Here is a 15,878-nt window from a genome sequence, read left to right as displayed (position 1 = left end):
TGCACGTCCGTTGCCGCCTTTAACGGCTTTTCCCACGTTTACTTTCTACATTTTTCCATCATTATTTCTTTATTTTTTTCAACATTTACTGTTCCATTTATTTTTACAAGCCAAAAACGTGAATGCATGATTTTAGTTTTAATTTGTTTACTTGCACAATCACATGGTTTTTTTTTGCTCTTTAATGGTTTCTTAATTTATGCATTCTCTCCTTTAAATCTTGCTTTAATTACTCTGTTATTCTAATGTATAATTTCTGCCAAAGATGTACTGAAAATATTATGACATCGTATTATTACATAAATATTGAATTGAATAACAATTGTATATGGAAATTTATTATAGATTTGACACAAACTTAATACATGAATTCACCAACATTGTTTGACGTTTTTCAAAACTAACATGTATTACAGGGAATTAGTGGACGACTTTGGAAAACATGTCCATGTTGTTGTCAAGAACTCCAGCTTTTGAGATGTCATCTTGTTTTCAGTTATCATGTTTTGTGAACCTGTTTTAAACTTTAAACAATGTTGTTAAAGTTGTAGTTTGTTTTATTTCGAACAAGTTGTTTGTATTGTAAATTATGGTTTCTAAACGAATGTATGGATAAACATCTTTTCATGATTTAAATGTGATGTTTACTTAATTGAATGTAACGATTACCGCTCTGGCCACACCTCGCGACGCTTCCGCAGAAACAAAAAATTGGGGTGTAACAGACCTTACATGTGTCATAATGTCACAAGTTTGGAACCCTCAATTTTGATTAATTTATGATGGTTATATAAATATAATCCACTTTTAATGTCACATGTGGTTGTTGACAAAACTCGTATCGGTTGAGTATTTTTTAGTTAAATAGTTATGAATTTAATAATATAAAAGCACGATAAAAAATAATATATAAAAAGACTATTAATTATATGTGAGAAAAGATAAAGGATGAAAGATAACAAAATGTAATAAAATTGTGATATAATGTATAAAAAGTTCGATTCAAATATAGAAATTATTGTTAAAAAAGTGTCAATAAAATTTTGGGGTTAAAACTGCGCAGGAGTGCACACAAACATACATGAAATACAATTATACATCACCAATTAGTATCCTAGTATTAGAAAATTAAATATCACTAATGGCTGACCATCGACACACATAACCCGTTAGTAATTGTAAGATGGACTCCATTAAGTACTTAAACAATAAAAAAACTTTAATACCCGTCGTTAGTCCCTCGTGATTACTGACAGATAAACAACCTGAGTACATCCTAACTGAAAATGTTGAGATTATCACGGGCCGACTATTGATGCCGGTCATCTTCATCCTATACAATTTATTTGCGTGAACTAAAAGGCAGGATGCAGGATGCTTCACATGATAATTATAATTAAAAAAGATTTTAAAATATGAAGTTAGTAATTGTGAGCAAGCTTATTACACATACAACAAGTAAGCATGACATCATATCAAAGTCAATGTTTATTAAGTTACTAGTTTATAGACCTTCGTATTACACGAGTTTGTACAATATAGATGATATAGTTATATAATCTTTAAAAGAATTTATATTACTAACGACCTATGTTAATTAGTAATGAAACTTTATATATATGAATTTCTATTACCATATAATGGTTCACACAACTAACTCGAATTTATCACAAAAATTGTTCCATCTTAATTAGTAATACTGAAAATACCATTGTAACAACTGTCACTAAAATCCATAATTAGGATGGTAATTAGCTATTAAGGAAACCCTAATTAAGAAACCCAAGTAATTCTGCACTAACCCTAAAATTTCCAGAACAATCAGAATCAGGATCAGGGCCCCTAAAACTCAGGGGGGGATAAACCCTAGCCAACGATTATCTTAATAACTATCTGTCAAAATCGAATTTTAAGAAACTGTCGACTCATCCAGCCTACATGCACGAAGGGCTACCCTATGAAGTAGGGTGACCCCTCGCGTAGCGCGACGCCCATGGGGGTACCCCTCGCGCTACGCGACGGGGGTCAAATTTCGTATATAAATAGGGGCGTCTGGGACTTGAATTTGAGAGTTGAAACGACGTAAAACGTCAAAATACACGCTGAGTTATCAGCTATATACTACACAAACACACACAGATCTCGAATCGCTGCCGCAATCAGGGTAATAACTCGATCGCTATTACGATTCAACATCCGATCGATTATAACTATCCAACGATAGTCCAGGTGCTGCTCAATTGAGCTTGTACTTTGATTATTCGTCGTGATTTCGACTTGAATATTATAGTGCTGTTCGAATTCGGACCATGCTCTGTTATTCGTTGTGAATCCGATTGAATTATCGAGTATTGCACTGATTAATCGTTGTGAAGGTTTAATCTCGTGAATTGACGTAATTGCTGTATTAGTTACTAACCTGTGTGTGTGCATTATGTTAAATTAGGTTTAATCAAGGCTAATCAGTAGGCATTATCTATTTGCTCGTTAATCTGCAATGTGAGTCATTCTTCTTTTTAACTGTTTTCTCACAGTTTGTGAGTAAGTATTACAAAACTACAAATTATTTTCAAGGTTATAATTACAGGGATTAAGTCTTTGTAATCACCAAATTACAGCTGGTATGTGGGGTATTGTGCACATTACTATTTTTATCACTCTATGTGAGTGAGTATTACTCTATGTGAGTAATTATTACTCTGTGTGAGTAAACCGTCATTATTGGGGCGACGGGACCCAATAGTGGTATGACCACAGTCACAGATCCGGTCGAGTGACAAATACCCATTCTTGATAATTGGTTGATAGAAACATTGTAATCGCTCTTAATACTGTGATTTATAACTAACGGGTCGTTTTAGAAAACAGAATGATTCACTCAGTATTTCCCCGCTGACAAAACCTTTTTCAAACATGTTTCAGGTGATCTGTGTGATCCAGGAAAAGTGCAGTAAAGCACTACAAGCTCAGAGAAATGGCTCATTGTGAATAAATAAATAAAACATGTTTTGGAAAATAATGATTTCTGTGTGAAATCAACTGATTGTAAATGATGGGATTTTATCCCTAAAAACTTTGTGTAATATATTAAAACGAGCATATTTTTACGGTTAAAAGATCCTGTAATAAAAGACTTCCGCTGCCATTAGATACCACGGGTACTGTAACGCCCTGCGTTTTCATAATTTCCCTATTTAGAAACCATTGCTTGGATTTCTATTTTTGGAAACCTTGTATTCTTGTATTTGTTCCTTTCTTTGTAAGCATTATCAAACCGAGACTTGAATCATTAATGAAGCTTGTATTTTGTTATATTTACGTTATACACACTCTATGAATGCTCGTATGTTCGACTTCGTGAATCAATCAATGTCTAATTATTATTCTTGGAAACTATGTGCGAAACTTGTAATTAATCTAAACTTATGCATTGAACGTCTTTTGAACAAGAACGATACTTGGTTATGACATTTATACGCTTAAACATACTTTGATTATGATCCTCATGCTTAACTACACCTTCATACTATGCTTTTATATCAAACAAGTCCCTAAACTATCAAAATTGCACTTAATAGAATCAAGCATAAACTTCAGGGGGGTAAAATGCAAAACTTTGAAACTTGCCGGCACTAGGGCGCCGCGTGACGCGAGGGGGCTTGGCGTCGCGCGAGCCCCTTGTTTCGGCAGAATGTGTGTTTCCTTTCAATTTTTGCATGAAATCCCAATAATCCAACTCACCCAATCACCTTTAATCCACCTCTAATCACCTCCAATCACCTTCTAACTCATTCATTATAAATACCCACCTTCTCCAACCCATTTGACACTTTCACAACTCTCTAATCTTCACAAATTCACTCTCAATCTGCAGTAAATCTGAGTTTTTGGACAGATTCTTGTAACTTCACTAAAGTGAGTGTAACTTGCTTATTTCTTAACCAAATCACTTGGTTCTTCTTCCTATTGCTTTGTTATGTCATTGGGTTTGAATCCTTGGTTTTTCCTTGGAAGAATCATGCTTGGATTTGCCCTAAAATGGACTAAAACTTTCTGTTTTGTTATTTATTTATCAACAACTTGTTATTTCTTATCCAACTTGTGTCTAACACATCTCACACCAATGTCCTAATGCTTACAACCTCTCCTATGGTTGGGTAAGCTTAAAAACATGGTTGAGACATTCAATATCAGAGGATTAAACCTCATAAACATTGTGTTTTGTCTAGGGTTTCAACCCACAAATCATGTCAAACATAGTTTTTGATTTATGAGAGATTATGGAACAACTTGGGTTGTTCCAAACATAAAATCCTCACATGGTTTGATGATTTCTAATAGATAGTTTACTTTACTTACTCGTAATGACCTTAGTTCATGACCCTCCTTGGTTATTTTTACATCAAGTGTAGTGGTGAACATCTAAGGGGTCCCTAAACGGAAGCATGTTCTTCCTACCCCATACATGACATTCATGAATGACTCGAGGTGCCTAAACGAAGATCTTAATCTTCTACCTCCTACTTGAATTATTGGACTTAATAATATGTAATACTTAAATATATATACACACCCATTCGAACCTTTAATATTAAACTTGTGTTTATATGTTAAAGTAGTAGAATGACATCTAAGACTTAACACTCCAAGTATGATTCTAATGGGCTTACTACCCATGAAATACAATATAACCCTAGTGGTTACGTAGTGTCATATAAGAGTATAAGTCAAAGATGATTATTTTGATACCCTACTTTGTGCTATTTTGAACTCCAATTTATAATCTTCCGTAAACGCCAAACTCACACACCTACGTTTCCTTGTGTAGAAGGACTAGGTGCTCCAAGCTAGATCATCCACCAAACTTACTCTCGGAACTTCCAAGTCAAGACTTGTAAACCGTGAGTATACTCGTACTTTTCCCCTTTTTACTTTTACCACTTTTGGGGTGTAACATGTTTACCTATTGAAACTTACACATAAACTTTGTCTAAACACATGAACATTCCTATAACATGCTTGTATATGTGATGGCTTGATACTTTAAATTTGGGTGATTCTTATGTGTTGAACTTATCATTAACTTCGTACGAGCCAAACCTTGACATATGTAGCGCTATAGGATTAACGACCCGCCTCTACTGAAACTTTGGTTATGTCATGAGCAAGTTGCGTTTTCTTGGTTTGATATGTTAGACACATGCCATATTTAATGTTTATCTTGAATCGCATGCTTGCTATGAGGAATTGTTCACACTTTTATCTTATGCTATGTATGTACCAAACTTGTATACTCGCCTTTGCTTTTGCATTGAATTGTATTTTTAAACATGTTACAGGTTGATGATGATGAAATGAAAACGGATAGCAAAGATGCCTAGATACTCACTTAGACGTTTAGGTTTAAAGTGTTGTATTAATTTTGTTTATGTTATGTTGAACAATGTTGTTATTTGCTTTTCTTGTAATGTTTTGACAATTTATTTTGGAAATGAAATTTGGATTATTAAATTATTGTCACAAATAGCGTTATGATGTCTCGAGCAATCTTCACACTTCGTCTCATCCCGATGATTCCGCCATTGGTTGGGGTGTGACAGATTGGTATCAGAGCCATAACTATAGGGAATTAGGAAAAATTGCCATGCTTTTGCCCTAGTCTATAGTTTTAGGAACTTTGTCTCTTATTTGTTGTTTAAAACATTTGTACTCTACCTTACATGCTTCCTAGCTACACTCCTTGTTATTAAACTTATGCGCCTTTCCTAAGGCTAACACGAATACACTTATGCTATTTTATACTCTTGTAACATCAACGAGACAACTTTACCAAAATAGGCGTGAAACCCACAATTTGGTAAACGACTCTCACTCTACCTTTAATCTATTTTTGCACGAAATTTCACCATTAAGCTAGGAGTGACATCCACAACTTAATGGTAATTTCCATTTCAACTCTAGTGGACCCTTGTCAAAGTGTCAAAATTTTATTTTGGCCAACAAGTACCAACCACATTTAGGGTACGAAATCGTCAAGTTAGGGGTGAAACCCGCATCTTGTCGATTAAGTCCCATTCCTTGAATTTTTATTCTCGCCAAAGTCCCGAATGTTCCAATCATTTAGAGATGTGTAGTAACCGGAAGGGTAAGATACCGTTAATCGCTTCTCGACGAGAGTATCTTACTTATAGGCCAAAGCACAATATCTCTAAATCGAAAGGACTTTCGACGCACTTTGGAATTGTCGACGTTTCTCTACCCGAAACATTCCTATGTTTTATTGAGCCTCTCTTTTATGAATCTCAATTTATATGTGATATTATACTTGAACGTTCGTTCGCTTCAAAATTTCGTTTTAGTCATTTCGCACGTTATCGCAATCACAAACAATAATAATCCCTCGTGAACAAACTAAATTTACAATGCTTTCGTTTATTCATGTTATGCTATGTGGAATTCATGATTATGCTATATGAGACGTTTAAACTTTTATACTATGCAAATCAACTTGAATCTTTACGCTATGTGACCCTTTATGCTATGTGATCAATTTCATTTTCTTAAACAAACATTATGACCAAGTCTCATCTACTCCCTCTTTTCGAATTCGATTTTTTTTTTTTGAAATTTCATTTTCTACGCATATAACGTATAAATACTTTATCATACATTTATACATTATTTACATGCATGATTTCACATAATCTTATTTATACCCCTTGTAACAATAAATGGAGACATATCATCAAGGTGGGAGTGATTTCCTTACCTTGACGACTAACTCCGTTTCTTTTCTCATCTTACAACGGCCTCGCCAACGTATTAGGGGTGATTCCCTTACTTAGGTGATCGTTACCAATATTTTCCTTAATAGACTATATTACGTAAACATGATCACGTTTATATCTAAATCGTTTATCATTAGCCAAATCTCTATTTATTTCAACACGTATTGTTTATATGAACGAATTCCTTATTCTACAATCTATTTTTATATAGCCCACACGCACAAAATTCTTAACCTTTACCATAAACGCTTATTCCTCGCTTTACAAAATTTACGAAATGCTACTTATCAACCTAGTTGGTTTAATAAATCCATTGCCCACGAACTTTTGTAGTCAACGCAACTATTGAAAAAGGCTCATCTTATGTCCTAAAACTAGAGATTTCTATTTTCAATTAGGAATCAAATCAACTTTTCCCCCACACCTATAAAATACTACCAATGTTATTCAATCATTTACTAAAATTTCTTTCAAAATCAGTAAAATGTTTTATTAAAAACGCTTTCTCAACAATCACTAAGATCGTATACCAAAATCCTTTTCTTACGAATCAACGTTGTCAAAAAAATGTCTAAAATTCGAATTTCTTCTTTATTGCAAGATCAATTAAAACGATGCAAACTTATTTACTTCTAAAACCTTTTCAACCATTATTCAATACGTCAATTTAAAATGTGTGGGCAAGGAAACTTCATAAGAACCAACCATCTTCAACGAATGTAAATCCTTTTTAAAGCAAGAGTAGCAATCCCTTTCTTTCACAAAGTATAACACACATAACTAATAAATATTTTATGCTCTCTTTACATTTATGAACTAGATTCTATATGTCATGTCAACTCAATCTATCTTGATTTTAATTAAACGTCACGCTTTGCTCAAAACAACTATATATGTATATCATTTTATGTGCTTTAGTTTATATCTCGTGACAATTACACTTATACCCTCATTTTTACCTTCATACTCAAAACTTCTTGGCCTTTCTTTTCATGTTTAAATTCGTATATTACGATTCATATCATAAACAAAATCATTACGTATTACACTCATATCCATATTCGTATTTCTACATCTTATGTCTACACCTATATTTATATTTACACATTTATGTTAATTTTCATAATCATATCTATATTCATACGTTTTATATTATACTCGTATTCCCAAATTATACATTTACATTATACTTATGTCCAAGTTTATATTCATATTAATACGATTATACTTACACTCACATTTATACAATTACGTCTACACTAATATTCATAATCGTGTTTATACTCATATATCCTACTTGTACCTGTACCTATACAACTATGCGTAAACTTATATTCACATCCATATGTTTTCCTCATACCAATACAATTATGTTTATACTTAAATTCATAGTTATACTCGCATTTATACAATTTATGTTAGACTCGTACTTATATATATACTCTCATTTATACGATTTACGTTTATGCTCACGCTCATTCGTTTACGCTCAAATTTGTACTCACATATATACTCATTTTTTTTCATACACGCTATGCTTATACTTTTACTCATACTCCTGTCATGCGTTTTGTGCTTAGGCTCTCGTGCGTGTTCATATTTAAACTTATACTATACTCATGCTTTTTACACAAAATTTATACTTTCGCACCTATACGTGGGCGAAACCCGAGGGATTCGCTTACGTTGTTATACTATTTGGAACATAAGCGTGCTTATATGCTATATCTCTATACACGCAATCTTATTTTTAGAATTTATTTATACCTTAATTCATACGCAACTAGTATAAGTTATGCGGATCATGTGACGATCAATGTAATCGCGGGTGCACACGAGATTATAGTGATAGTCGTATGAGAACCATAGAGTGTACTATTGTGTATGATAAGACACGGAACGTAACATGACACCGAATACGAAACGGACGTCACATGGTCAAAACATGGTGGATACGCCGCTGGTACTTCCTATATATAAGTGTTTTCACCATGTTACCAAACTCTCGTAAAACGTGCCATGAGAAATTCAGTGTTTTGAAGACCTTTTTGGACCTTATTACCAAAACTTTTTCAAACCTTCCGTCTTCCTAAATTTCGGGACGAAATTTCCTAAAGGAGGGGAGACTGTAACGCCCTGCGTTTTCATAATTTCCCTATTTAGAAACCATTGCTTGGATTTCTATTTTTGGAAACCTTGTATTCTTGTATTTGTTCCTTTCTTTGTAATCATTATCAAACCGAGACTTGGATCATTAATGAAGCTTGTATTTTGTTATATTTACGTTATACACACTCTATGAATGCTCGTATGTTCGACTTCGTGAATCAATCAATGTCTAATTGTTATTCTTGGAAACTATGTGCGAAACTTGTAATTGATCTAAACTTATGCATTGAACGTCTTTTGAACAAGAACGATACTTGGTTATGACATTTATACGCTTAAACATACTTTGGTTATGATCCTCATGCTTAACTACACCTTCATACTATGCTTTTATATCAAACAAGTCCCTAAACTATCAAAATTGCACTTAATAGAATCAAGCATAAACTTCAGGGGGGTAAAATGCAAAACTTTGAAACTTGCCGGCACTAGGGCACCGCGTGACGCGAGGGGGCTTGGCGTCGCGCGAGCCCCTTGTTTCGGCAGAATGTGTGTTTCCTTTCAATTTTTGCACGAAATCCCAATAATCCAACTCACCCAATCACCTTTAATCCACCTCTAATCACCTCCAATCACCTTCTAACTCATTCATTATAAATACCCACCTTCTCCAACCCATTTGACACTTTCACAACTCTCTAATCTTCACAAATTCACTCTCAATCTGCAGTAAATCTGAGTTTTTGGACAGATTCTTGTAACTTCACTAAAGTGAGTGTAACTTGCTTATTTCTTAACCAAATCACTTGGTTCTTCTTCCTATTGCTTTGTTATGTCCTTGGGTTTGAATCCTTGGTTTTTCCTTGGAAGAATCATGCTTGGATTTGCCCTAAAATGGACTAAAACTTTCTGTTTTGTTATTTATTTATCAACAACTTGTTATTTCTTATCCAACTTGTGTCTAACACATCTCACACCAATGTCCTAATGCTTACAACCTCTCCTATGGTTGGGTAAGCTTAAAAACATGGTTGAGACATTCAATATCAGAGGATTAAACCTCATAAACATTGTGTTTTGTCTAGGGTTTCAACCCACAAATCATGTCAAACATAGTTTTTGATTTATGAGAGATTATGGAACAACTTGGGTTGTTCCAAACATAAAATCCTCACATGGTTTGATGATTTCTAATAGATAGTTTACTTTACTTACTCGTAATGACCTTAGTTCATGACCCTCCTTGGTTGTTTTTACATCAAGTGTAGTGGTGAACATCTAAGGGGTCCCTAAACGGAAGCATGTTCTTCCTACCCCATACATGACATTCATGAATGACTCGAGGTGCCTAAACGAAGATCTTAATCTTCTACCTCCTACTTGAATTATTGGACTTAATAATATGTAATACTTAAATATATATACACACCCATTCGAACCTTTAATATTAAACTTGTGTTTATATGTTAAAGTAGTAGAATGACATCTAAGACTTAACACTCCAAGTATGATTCTAATGGGCTTACTACCCATGAAATACAATATAACCCTAGTGGTTACGTAGTGTCATATAAGAGTATAAGTCAAAGATGATTATTTTGATACCCTACTTTGTGCTATTTTGAACTCCAATTTATAATCTTCCGTAAACGCCAAACTCACACACCTACGTTTCCTTGTGTAGAAGGACTAGGTGCTCCAAGCTAGATCATCCACCAAACTTACTCTCGGAACTTCCAAGTCAAGACTTGTAAACCGTGAGTATACTCGTACTTTTCCCCTTTTTACTTTTACCACTTTTGGGGTGTAACATGTTTACCTATTGAAACTTACACATAAACTTTGTCTAAACACATGAACATTCCTATAACATGCTTGTATATGTGATGGCTTGATACTTTAAATTTGGGTGATTCTTATGTGTTGAACTTATCATTAACTTCGTACGAGCCAAACCTTGACATATGTAGCGCTATAGGATTAACGACCCGCCTCTACTGAAACTTTGGTTATGTCATGAGCAAGTTGCGTTTTCTTGGTTTGATATGTTAGACACATGCCATATTTAATGTTTATCTTGAATCGCATGCTTGCTATGAGGAATTGTTCACACTTTTATCTTATGCTATGTATGTACCAAACTTGTATACTCGCCTTTGCTTTTGCATTGAATTGTATTTTTAAACATGTTACAGGTTGATGATGATGAAATGAAAACGGATAGCAAAGATGCCTAGATACTCACTTAGACGTTTAGGTTTAAAGTGTTGTATTAATTTTGTTTATGTTATGTTGAACAATGTTGTTATTTGCTTTTCTTGTAATGTTTTGACAATTTATTTTGGAAATGAAATTTGGATTATTAAATTATTGTCACAAATAGCGTTATGATGTCTCGAGCAATCTTCACACTTCGTCTCATCCCGATGATTCCGCCATTGGTTGGGGTGTGACAGGTACCACACTGAAATCTGCTCGCGGACCCCGACTCCGTCCAGGGTGGGTCGGAGGCCGCGACAGAAGGTGGTATCAGAGCTAATAATTAAATTGAGCCACTGATCGAGCCACTGATTTAAGCCTATTACGGAATTAAGTATTGGACAAAATACTTAATTCTACTAGTTATCATTCTGTGATTATTTGTTTTATTAACTGATTATTTGATAGTTACAGTATGGGTAAACAAAAGCTGTCTGCCATCTACCACAAACTAGATGTTGCATCTTCTTCTAAAAACCCAGTAAATTTAGAAGAAGGAATCTTTGTCCGCAAGGCAAATTATGAAAATCCTCTTTCCCCAGAGAAAAGGGATTCGATACTTAAAAAGAGTCAGGAGAAAAAGAAACCCCGAACCAAGAGAGTTAGGTTTAACCCAGAAGTTCAAGAATTGGGTAATAGTGCACCTTGGGAAGATAAAATAGACAAGAAATGGGCAAATCTCTATATGCTAGCTACTATAGCAGAAAACACAAATCTCTAAATATCTGATAAGTTGGGCCTAGTAAAAGAAATCACAATCCAGTAAATAAATAAAGTCCTAGTGTGTTTATTTCTGTTATCCTTTGTATAAATTGCATGAATGAGATGTCGGAAGCATTCCAAAATCTCAACTTATATCCAGTGCCTATCGAAGTCTCTCACGACTTTACTGGTTACATTGCTGATATAGAAGAACCTGTGGAATTCCAAACTCCACCGTTGGAAAAAGCTAAACCGAAAAAGAAGAGAAGATACGTAGGGTGGAGGAAAGTACGCCGTAGGAAACCTGCCACTAGGAGACTCCCTAAAATAGAAAATCCTGTGAGTATGATCAAGGGAAAGGAAATAGAAACCGGAGAAAGTTCGAAACCACCCGAAAAGGAAATAGGAATAGATCTGAAACAAAAGGGAATAGAGGTTGGCGAAAGTTCTAAACAGCCAGAAGAACTTACGTTTCAAGACGAAATAGACCGTCTATTAGGAAATTGTGAGGTCATAAGCCCAATCCGCACTAATTTGTATCCTTACCCGGCTACAGTCCAATTTCCTTTAAACATAACACCGGCTATTCCCGAACCTTTAATCCATACCCAACCACTAGGGGAACTGGAAGAATGGTGGACAAACGACTGGCAATTCCAAAACATAGTCAATAGTCCTTATAGTTTTCTTCCACAATTTGACCCAGAACCACTCCCAAATCCTCCCATGAGTAATGAAAACCTAGCTGAACTCCGTCAGTTCGGTGAAGAACTGATAGGTACAGGTAATAGGATCAGGGAAATGGGAGAGCATCTAACTTGGAAGTACGATGAGAGGGAGCATCGTTACTAGAACCGTCAGTTAAACCACAGAAAGCCGTATTGTATGATAGTAACTTAAAATTCTGTAAAATGGACAATAAAACTCTGTAAAATACGGTGTGTATGGATGCATATACAATATACCAACAAAGTAAAAGTCGAGAAATCGACAATTTTGGTTATACTTGTATATTGTGATAATCTATGTGTTTATCTATGTGAAAATGTTTATTGATAAGCTAGACACTAATAAATTCCTACTAAATTAGCAGATGGAAAACGCTAACAATGAACCAATTAATGAAGTAAATCAATCTGAGCAAGAACAGGAAGATCAATATATAACTCGACAAGATATCGAGCACTTTATCGCTCAAGGGATAGCTCATGCTATTCCAGAAATTGTAGCTGCTGTTCAAAAACCTGCCGAACCACAATTAATTCCTAGTAAACGTATTTCAGACGATAACAGCAGTAATAGCATAAATGGAGGCGGCAATCATGACGATCATGATCCGCAGCAGGCCCCACTCCCTAAAAGAATGAAAGCTGCAACGCCTGGTTGCACTTACAAAGAATTTCTTGCTTGCAAACCCGCTGAATTTGCAGGTAACGAAGGGGTAACTGCAACACTGCGTTGGTTAGTGAAAACCGAAGCAGTAATTGCAATAAGCAAATGTGCCGAAGGAGACCAGGTGATGTATGCATCAAACCTGTTCAAAGAAGGGGCACTCGAATGGTGGAACACGGTCCTCCAGGCAAAAGGAAGAAGGATAGCCTACGCCATAGGTTGGGAAGAATTTAAGAGTTTGGTAGAAAGAAAATTCTGTCCCGAATACGAGAAGGAACAGATGGCAAACAAATTCCTTAGTCACCGTATGACAGGAGTAGATTGTCGGGGCTATACTTCGACATTCTTTGAATACGCAAGGGTAGTGCCATCACTGGCCAGAACCGGTACTTATTTCTCGTTACATCTGGGGGTTAATTAGTGAAATCCGAAACATCGTTAAAGCTGCGAGACCTCGTACCATTGACGATGCGGTAGAATTAGCTAATACCCTGACGGATGAGTTGGTACGCACAAGAGAGGAAGATCGTAAGAAGGAAATAGCTCAGAAGATTACCCAGGGGTTTCGTGCGGGTAATACCAAGAAAAGAGGAACAGGGCAATTCTCATCACCTCCTTTCTGCAGAAATTGCAAAAAGAAGCATTATGGACAATGCAACATGGTTTGCAATTTTTGCAAAATGAAAGGACATCGGGAAGAAGACTGCAGAAAGAAAACAAGAGTTTGTTATAATTGCAGAGAAAGGGGACACTTTCAATTTGAATGTCCTAAGTTAGCTAAACCTATAGCCAACCAAACCAAACCAGCTGAAGGAGCAACCAAGAGAAATGCGCGTGCATTCCAGCTAACCACTCAAGAGGCCGAACTCATTCCAGATGTGATAGCCGGTACGTTCCTAGTACATGACGTATTTGCAAAAGTATTATTTGACTCTGGTGCGAACCAAAGTTTTATTAATACTTCATTTTGTCAAGATCTTAAGTTACCTTTAACCACTCTTAGGCAAATTTTCACAGTTGAAACCGCAGAAGGAAATTCTGTGAACATAGATAAAATCTGGCAAGGAGGAAAAGTAGAACTATTAGGCCATAAATTTTCTGCAAATCTGTTACCAATGAATTTAGCCGGATTCGATGTAGTATTAGGAATGGATTGGTTAGTAGCCAACCATGCACGAATCCTATGTGATAAAAATGCAGTAGAAATTCAAACCCCTACAGGAGAAGTAATTTTAATTACTGGAAATAAACCTCGAAAGCCATTGAAATTCATATCAGTAATGAAATTGGCTAGTTATTCGAGAAAACAGGAAATGGTGTATATGATTTCCGCAATCATTAACACTAAAGATAAGAAACTCCAGGACATTCCCGTAGTCTCAGAATACCCAGACGTTTTTCCAGAAGAATTACCTGGATTACCACCTGATAGAGAAGTAGAATTTAGAATTCATTTAATTCCAGGTACTGCACCAATAGCCAAAGCACCATATAGATTAGCACCTACCGAAATGGTAGAATTGAAAAAGCAATTAGATGAATTATTAAGCAAAGGATTCATACAACCGAGTTCATCCCCTTGGGGTGCACCGGTACTGTTTGTGAAGAAGAAAGATGGATCGATGAGAATGTGTATCGATTATAGAGAATTGAATAAGGTTACAATTAAGAATCGATACCCACTACCTAGGATTGATGATCTTTTTGATCAATTGCAAGGAGCTAGGTATTTCTCTACGATAGGTTTAAGATCTGGATATCACCAGTTGAAGGTACAAGGAGAAGACATACCTAAAACTGCCTTCAGAACTAGGTATGGTCATTATGAGTTTACAGTCATGCCCTTTGGATTAACAAATGCCCCAGCAGCATTCATGGACATGATGAATCGAATCTGTAAACCATACTTGGATAAATTTGTGATCGTTTTCATCGACGATATACTTATTTATTCCAAAAGCCAAAAAGAACATTGTGAACACTTACATGCACTCTTAACTTTGTTAAGAAAAGAAAGGCTTTATGCCAAATTCTCAAAATGTGAATTTTGGCTACAAGAAGTACAATTCTTAGGTCATGTGGTAAATCACAAAGGTGTCCATGTAGATCCTGCTAAGATAGAAGCAATTACAAAATGGAAAGTCCCACAAACAGCAATGGAGATAAGAAGTTTTCTAGGCTTAGCTGGATACTATAGACGATTTATCAAAGATTTTTCTAAGATAGCCGTACCATTAACTAAGTTAACCTGTAAAGCTGCTAAGTTTGAATGGGGACCTAGACAAGAAGAAGCCTTTAAGATTTTAAAGCATAGGTTGACGAATGCACCAATCTTAGCTTTACCCGAAGGAACAGAATATTTTGAAGTATATTGTGATGCTTCAAAATTAGGCTATGGATGTGTGTTAATGCAACGCAAGAAGGTAATTGCGTATGCTTCTAGACAATTGAAAAAGCACGAAGAAAATTATACGACTCATGATCTAGAATTAGGAGCCATAATTTTTGCCCTTAAAATATGGAGACATTATCTGTATGGAAATAAGTTTACTGTTTATACAGATCATAAAAGTTTAAGATATATATTTGGGCAAAAAGAATTAAACATGAGGCAAAGAAGATGGATGG

The sequence above is a fragment of the Helianthus annuus genome, chromosome 9, assembly GCF_002127325.2.
Source record: "Helianthus annuus cultivar XRQ/B chromosome 9, HanXRQr2.0-SUNRISE, whole genome shotgun sequence".
In the NCBI taxonomy this organism is placed as follows: Eukaryota; Viridiplantae; Streptophyta; class Magnoliopsida; order Asterales; family Asteraceae; genus Helianthus; species Helianthus annuus.
The sequence above is the reverse complement of the archived record's forward strand: the minus strand, read 5'-3'. Positions refer to the sequence as shown.